A 7,282-nucleotide genomic window follows, 5' to 3' on the forward strand; every position below is an offset into this window, starting at 1 on the left:
ACATGTTACGAAGGCACCAAAACTACTTCGTAAATGTTCAAATGGTTGCTAAATTCGAATTCAGCTCCAAAAACTAGCCTAGAAACATGTAAAACTCGAAAAAGTGACCCGAGGTCACCCGAGGTCACCAAAGGTCAATGACCTGACCTGACCTTCAGGTGACCTTGACACACACGGGAGTAACATCAAATCACATGTTTGAACGTTTGAAACCACGAAAAGCTTGCAAACACGCGGTTAGTGCGAGCCGACATACGCGAAATCGCGATTCCGGCCAAACATGGTCTCGGAAAAGAGGTCACAGGTCAAAGGTCATTTGGGTCAGGGTCATGAAATTTTCAGGGTAGGTGTAAAATTGATCAATGCGAGGGTACTGAAAGTTTCGTCGCGATCGGCCGCTTTTTACGCGAGTTATTCGCGAAAAACCATGGGGGAGGGGGTCCATCCGACCCCCCCCCTACACATGCGAGGGTTAAGACACCACCACAATTGTTTGTTATCGTTAGCGTAATCAGTGCGCCGACCGAGGCCAGAAGCCTTCGTCTACACACTTGGCGCCTGTCATTTACGCCGGGAAGCACCGTCGAGTGCCGGGACAAACACCATTACGGCGTGGCCAACGTTCCAAGTTGGTGCCAGTCAGCGAGGCAGCAGACTTCGCCGCGCAGTCGTCGACGCTGCTGTTTGGAACCAGGTTAGGGGTGTTACCTTCATTTTCGCAATTTCGGCGGGCACGTGTAAGAGTTGGAGGGCTAAAACCTGGCTTATTGTATTATATACTTACTTACACTGCATAGTGCACAATGAAACAAAGCCATCCATAGTCTGAAGAACCAACAGGCTCGTACAATTACCGAGACCACAGGGAGAGTTCCTAACATAGCTGTAACGATTACATCATAAACATAAAACATTTGATATTCCGATTGAAGATAGAAATTACCTACACTGCGACGAGGTTCTAAAGATTTAATTAAAAGTCTTTGGTGACTATGTAGACTGTTGTGCACCAATGACCAATGCAATGCCTACCTAATGAGAACGAGTGTTTGAATACATTTAGCATTCCCTTGATAGGTAAGGCTCGAAATAAACTTTTAAAGAAACGATTCCCAACTTCCACGGTAATTTAACTTGTTCATAAGTTCTTAAGTGCCTTGTTTATATCGACTCACTGTATAGGTAAGCTATTTCTCAGTTCCACGCAGATATAGATTATATGACGCTGAGCAATGTCAGGAAACCTTCGCCAAATTGACGAGAGGAGAGTCCTAGTCTTATTCAAACGGTAAAGGTCTCTGAGCACTATTCGACATTTTACGAGGCACACGTCACACGTGCGTGCCGCTTGCTGCTTGTTTATCGCCAGAAATCAAAATCAATGTGGTAGGTAGAACCGTTCGGCTGTTTCCGGTGGAGCCAGTTTTGCCCTATAGTTCCTAAAAGGAATTAACATAAGCTCATTTGGTGCCTGAAGTGTGAGCCAAAGACTTAATCATTTATAAATATTAGCTTAATCACGCCAACAAACAACTAGGAAACTGGCTGAAGCCTAACGTGTCCTGCCCCCAGGGTCGTATTTATAGCCCTCAGCTTGTCCCGTGTACCGTCCCGTTAGTAGCGCGGTGAGAGCGCCGGTTAGTTTGTATGCTTAGGGGAGAGTGGGGTGATTTGGCCGCTTTTTTTAGAAAACGATGTAACTAAAAATCGACAACACATTTCTGCGTTTTCTCAACGCTGACAGGTGTGGCATACATTTTACTTTCTTGGACAGTAGACTTGAAATGATAGAGTAACTACTTATATTGAAATTGTGGCGTATTACAAAGGTCTGCAAAGCGGCCAAATTGCCCCACTAGCAGGGTTATTTGGCCGGGGGTGTAGGGCAGTTTGGCCGGTGTTAGTTTGAGGCCATGATTTTTGTTTTAGGCGAGTCAGCTTCACATTCAGCAATGACGCGTGTCCTACGACGCATTTGAAGCATTTTTGAGGTTGACTCAGCCGTCACAGGGGTCGAAAATAGTCAAAATAGCGGCTCTAGATGCGATGACAGTTTTTTTTTTACGAATAGCTTTTGAAGTAATCAAGCTAGGCCAAAACTTAAAGTACCATCGTAATTCTCTCGTCATTCCGCATCGAAACATGTATGTGTTGACCTCGAGAGGTCAAGGTCAAAGGTTGGCTTCAGGTCACGTTACCTCAGGTCGCTTGACTTCAAGGTTACGTGAGTTCAAGGTCATCATGTATATCATTCGACGCGCCTTGACGAGCTGAACATGAGACCATTTGCGCGGCTGTATCTTTTTTTCTGTAAGTATTTATTAGCAAAAAAGCGTTAGGTAACCTATGATGACGTCACATGCCCTTACAGCCGTCCCAATAGGAAATATGGCATCAAGGTAGTCAAAGTTGGTCATGAATTATGTCCTTTATGGTATAATTGACCATGACAACTCGGCCGTCCCAGCATAGTGACTCTGAGCGCACCGGCCCAGTTGCCCCGCTAGTCCCGGCCAAATAACCCCACATTGCCATTCTGAATATTTTTGTCTATAAAGTCGTCATGGCTGTACAGAACTAGATGAAATTGCTCTTGGAAGCGCTGAACACCCTCAAAAATGGCGTTTTAATGTTGGAATTCGTTTACAGCCCAAATACTACATGTTATACAAATTTTTAAACGGAAGTAAAAGTTACCATTTTCTAACGAAATTCACCTTTTATTAATTTTGAATAAAACTAAGAGGGGGAAAGTTTTGACATTTGTTCTCGAGTTAGTTCTGCCGATGACAAATGAATAGAGACTAAAGTTATTTCATTCACTTTTATCAGCTTTCGTACAGGTGGGGGCGGCCAATTTACACCACCGGCCAAATTACCCCACTCTCCCCTAGTTTACCTACTGTCTACCGCAAAGCGTGCATTTTTTTCTCCCTATCTTTAACACGCGCAGTGGAAGGGTTGCGAGTACTACGCCCAGTGGAAGGGGGGGGGGGGCGGATGTCGCCCCCCCCCTAAGATCTCAGCTCCCACTAGAGCTAGGAAGACGAAATTTGGAGGGTAGGTGGGGGCCCAGGGGAACTCTGTTGTGTGTGAATTTCATTACCCTAGGTCAATATCTTCAAGGTCAAATGAGGTCAAAAGTGGTCAAATCTGCCATATTAGCGACTTTTTTGCGTTTACACGCCGATAACTCAAAAAGTTACCGGCCGATTTTCTTTTTTCTTTCACTATACGAAAGAACATACATTTGTGAGTATGTATGGTGAATTTCTTGTTAATCCAACTATAAATATGGCAGTTAGAAGCCTGCTAAGCGAAAGATGTCGCCGGCTGAAGCGGGATCGGCGGACGCGGGAAACGCGGCAATCACAATTTTATGTTTACACACTCATAACTCAAGTTGTTACCGGCCGATTTTCAAAATTCTTTGACCATAAGATTGCCTGTACATTTCTTAGTCTTCTCACAAAATTTGACGCGAATCGAAAATAATCAGCGGTAAGGAGCGCGATGTAAAGACGGAACCGTCCCGCCCCGGCACAGTCTACAATTCAGGCGGCGCGTAACGGCTAGCGCCGGCCGCCGCGCCGCGCCGCCGCGCCGCCGCGGCGGCAGGATGTATGACTTTACACCGCTATTACTAGAAAAGTTGTGACCCGATTTCTTTATTTCTTGCACGAGAAGATCCGCAGTTCAATTCTGGACAGGTAGCCAAAATTTCACATTAATATCATGTTTGCGGCGCGAGTTATTGGCGAAAAAACAGGAGGGGTGGGCGAAATCCGCCCCCCCTTCCACTGCGCGTGTTAACCCACAAATCCTTCCGTTCAGCCCAAGGGCGGCGCCACCGTGGGGGCAGTGGGGGCAGACTGCCCCCACTGGCAGGAGGCCGTGGGGGCAAGACTATGTTTTTGCCCCCACAAAATTTGGCTGATGTTGACAAGGGAACAGAAGACCGGTGCAACATTCATGATAGGCGGTTATAATAGTACGCCTGTTTGTGACGGTCCCCGTATCAAGTGCATCAGCAGAACGTTCGTTCTCGGACCGTCTGTCGCATGTCTCCTACTCCCACTCATTCTGCTACTCATTTTCATTCACCAGGGCCCTGTTTCACCGGTGATAGCAGCACGCTGCTATCACGTTTCGCGAGCTGACGTAATGTCATGACGCCATACTGTTGACGTAATGGGTAGTTCTGGCGTACGATCGCCGCGACCTTGGCCGCGACATTAAGTGACGTAATTATCCTTAAAGTAAGAGTTGACGCAGGCAGAATAGTACTATAGATGGATCAATTATGATTTTTGAATATGATGTATTTAAAACAAGTAAGATTTAGAATAAAATTGGACGTTAACCTCGAACATTTAGTTCATGACGTCAAACAATATTGCGGCAAACGTGCGCCAGAATTGCCCCTTACGTCAGCAGTATGACGTCATCACATTACGTCAGCTCGCGCAATTTGATAGTAGCTTGCTGCTATCACCGGTGAAACAGGGCCCAGAAGGCTGCTCTCGCCCCTCGAGCTTGACCTCGAGGAGGTTGAGAGGCAGTTTGTCAAAAGTCGGCCAGAGAAGAGATCACCCTCTTTTTGGGAACCCTTAGACTGAGACTGAGCTCAGACAAAATGTGATAGGTATGTATGTTCGGGTTATCTGGAAATGTATGTGGGTCGCCCTAATGGAGCTTATTCTGGTACCTATAGGTATCAATCAATCGTGTGTGGGAGAATCGCACATATACGGGAAAGAGAGAACTAGGTACTGACTACGAGAAGATTCTAAAGCACCTAAACTTTCTTTTACCTCAGGTCAATTTTCAAGGTCAGAAGTCAAGGTCAAAGGCAAAAACCGGCACTTTTGTAGTGGTCTCAAAGTACGTGTTCCAGAGGACGGCATGGTGTATAAAACCGGCTAAAATGGATGGTAAACGAGAGAGAGTCTGGGGATTCGGATTCCGATGATGTGCATAACATTCAAATTCAAGGTCACGGTCATGCGCAAAACTGACCACAAACTTTGCATTTTTTCTTATACCTTGTATACTAAATTCCGAAATGTTTTGAAATGTTTTGGAGCTTAGCGGACCCCTATTTGTGCTTAAGCTTACGATACCAGGCTGGTACAGAGCGGGTCAAAGTCACAAGAGTATCCTTGCTAGAAACTATTTCACTTATTCAACTCGGGCATAATAATTAAGACATGTTTTGCCATCTTGATGCTCTAAATGAATGCTTAGAGCAAAATGGATGCCAGAATCGTGACCAGTGGCTACGAAATCATCCCAAACAACCTTTCATGTGTAAAAGACAACCAAAGGTCATTCGAGGTCACATGAGGTCAACATAGAACTTGACCTTTTCCAAACAATTTACATGTAGGTATGTCATTCGACGCGTCTCGACAAGACGAATGCGAAAGTGCCACTGCCGTAGCTCTAGGACCATTTTTGCTGAAGTTATTTGCGAAAAACTAAAGTCCCAGCTCAGGGTCGTTGACCTGACTAAGTACTTTTTCTAGGTCAAATGCTACACAACCGTGCTCGTAATTTGTCTTTATCTCTAAAACTATATTTTGGGCATCTGGTTGAAGTTCACGTCTGTGACGCCGAAGTTTGCCGTGCAGGAGTCTAGAAAAATCGGCCCTGAGACCGATGAGACGTTATCAAGGAGGCTAGGTCCATTTTTTTTTTTTTTTTGCTTCAAAAGATGTCAAATTAATGGGGGATAAGATAAAGTACAGCAACTAGCAAGTTCCGTCTTTCTATCCCTAAGCGTTCGTAAGGTATCGGAAATATTCGCCAGGGGGAGGCGAGAACGCCCCCCCCCCCTTCCAGGCCCGCGATGCTCATGGATTTTGCAGATCGGCGTATCAGAGAACAGTCGGGTCACCTCAATCTTGCCCCCACTGACGAAAATTCGTGGCGCCGCCACTGGTTCAGCCAGGAAAGCCGTTGTACCAAATGCGCAAACATTTGAATCGGAAGCGTCTACTAATGCTCGTAAAACGATTTTTCAAAATCAATTCTCGGTCTGTCACGGCAGCTCGCAGATTCAATGAATGATGCATGAAGGTACCTATATTTGATTCCAAAATAAATTTATGAACGTAAATGAGCAAAAGTGTCTGATCTCCTAAGTGTGTTATTGGCTAATAAGCTGCCTTTTTCACCGCACAACAGCCGAAACGACCTCCACTTGTTAAAGTAAGCACCTCCTTCCATTCTCCGTCCAGAAATCCCCGACCTTGGGTAGCTCTCTCAGTCCTGACCCGTCTCGGATAGTCGACCCTGCCCCCTCGCCCCCCTCCCCTCCCCCAGTGTCACCTGATCCCAGTCGGCCGCCGGCGTCTCGGCCGAATCCCTCGGTCGACGTCCATCGGTCGCCTGAGGCCCGTTCGGGTCAGCGCCGCCGGCCGTCGCGCTCACACGACCGCCGCCGACGCGTTCATATTTCAGATCCGGGAAGTACGAAGAAGACACTGCGCTGTGCAATGCACATTGCAATGCATATGCTGCGGAGTGCGCTGAGACAGGAGGGCGACAGATTTGAGGTACTGGAAACCTGCCTTTAGCCCGGGTCCTCTGATGAACCACCAACACAGGATTTGGTCATATTCATCTTCTTCTTTTTTTTGTCTATTCACGAGGGCTGAACCTTTGGTCTATCATTTTACTCAAAGACACACAAACGACGATCCCAACGCTTTCATATAACTTGGTGAAGCCAGGCAAAATTTGCTATGAATAGGCACGTTTGTTAGACAGACATACTACTGCAGACACAATATTCTCTTACTTAACATTTTAATATCTGCCCGGATTTGCTTGCCTCTTATAACGTCAAAACCCACCAAGATTACTTCAGTAGGTATTCCAATGGCTGCCGCTCTTTCCCTTCTTATCCACCGGTTGTCGGCTTGAGGCTCACTCCCCTACAACCAGTATAACGCCTTTTGTGGCGACTAACGGAGCGAGCGAGAGGGTGGGCCTTGCACGTGCGAACTTGCGAGGGGGTACCTCCAACTGACTTGTGCACGGCACCTTACTAACCGGTCTCTAGCGATGTGCCAAATTTGAGCACAATCGGCCCAGCCGTTCTCGAGATCTGGAAGCGGCACCCTGCACGTGCGCACGTGCAAAATGGGTCCCAACTGACTTTTGCACGGCACCCTACTAACTGCTCCGTAACCGTGTACCAAATTTGAGCGCAATCGGTCCAGCCGTTCTCGAGATCTGGAAACGACCCCTGCACGTGCGCACGTGCAGCAGCACC

This window comes from Amphibalanus amphitrite, unplaced genomic scaffold, assembly GCF_019059575.1.
Source record: "Amphibalanus amphitrite isolate SeventyFive unplaced genomic scaffold, NRLGWU_Aamphi_draft 000068F_arrow, whole genome shotgun sequence".
In the NCBI taxonomy this organism is placed as follows: domain Eukaryota; kingdom Metazoa; phylum Arthropoda; class Thecostraca; order Balanomorpha; family Balanidae; genus Amphibalanus; species Amphibalanus amphitrite.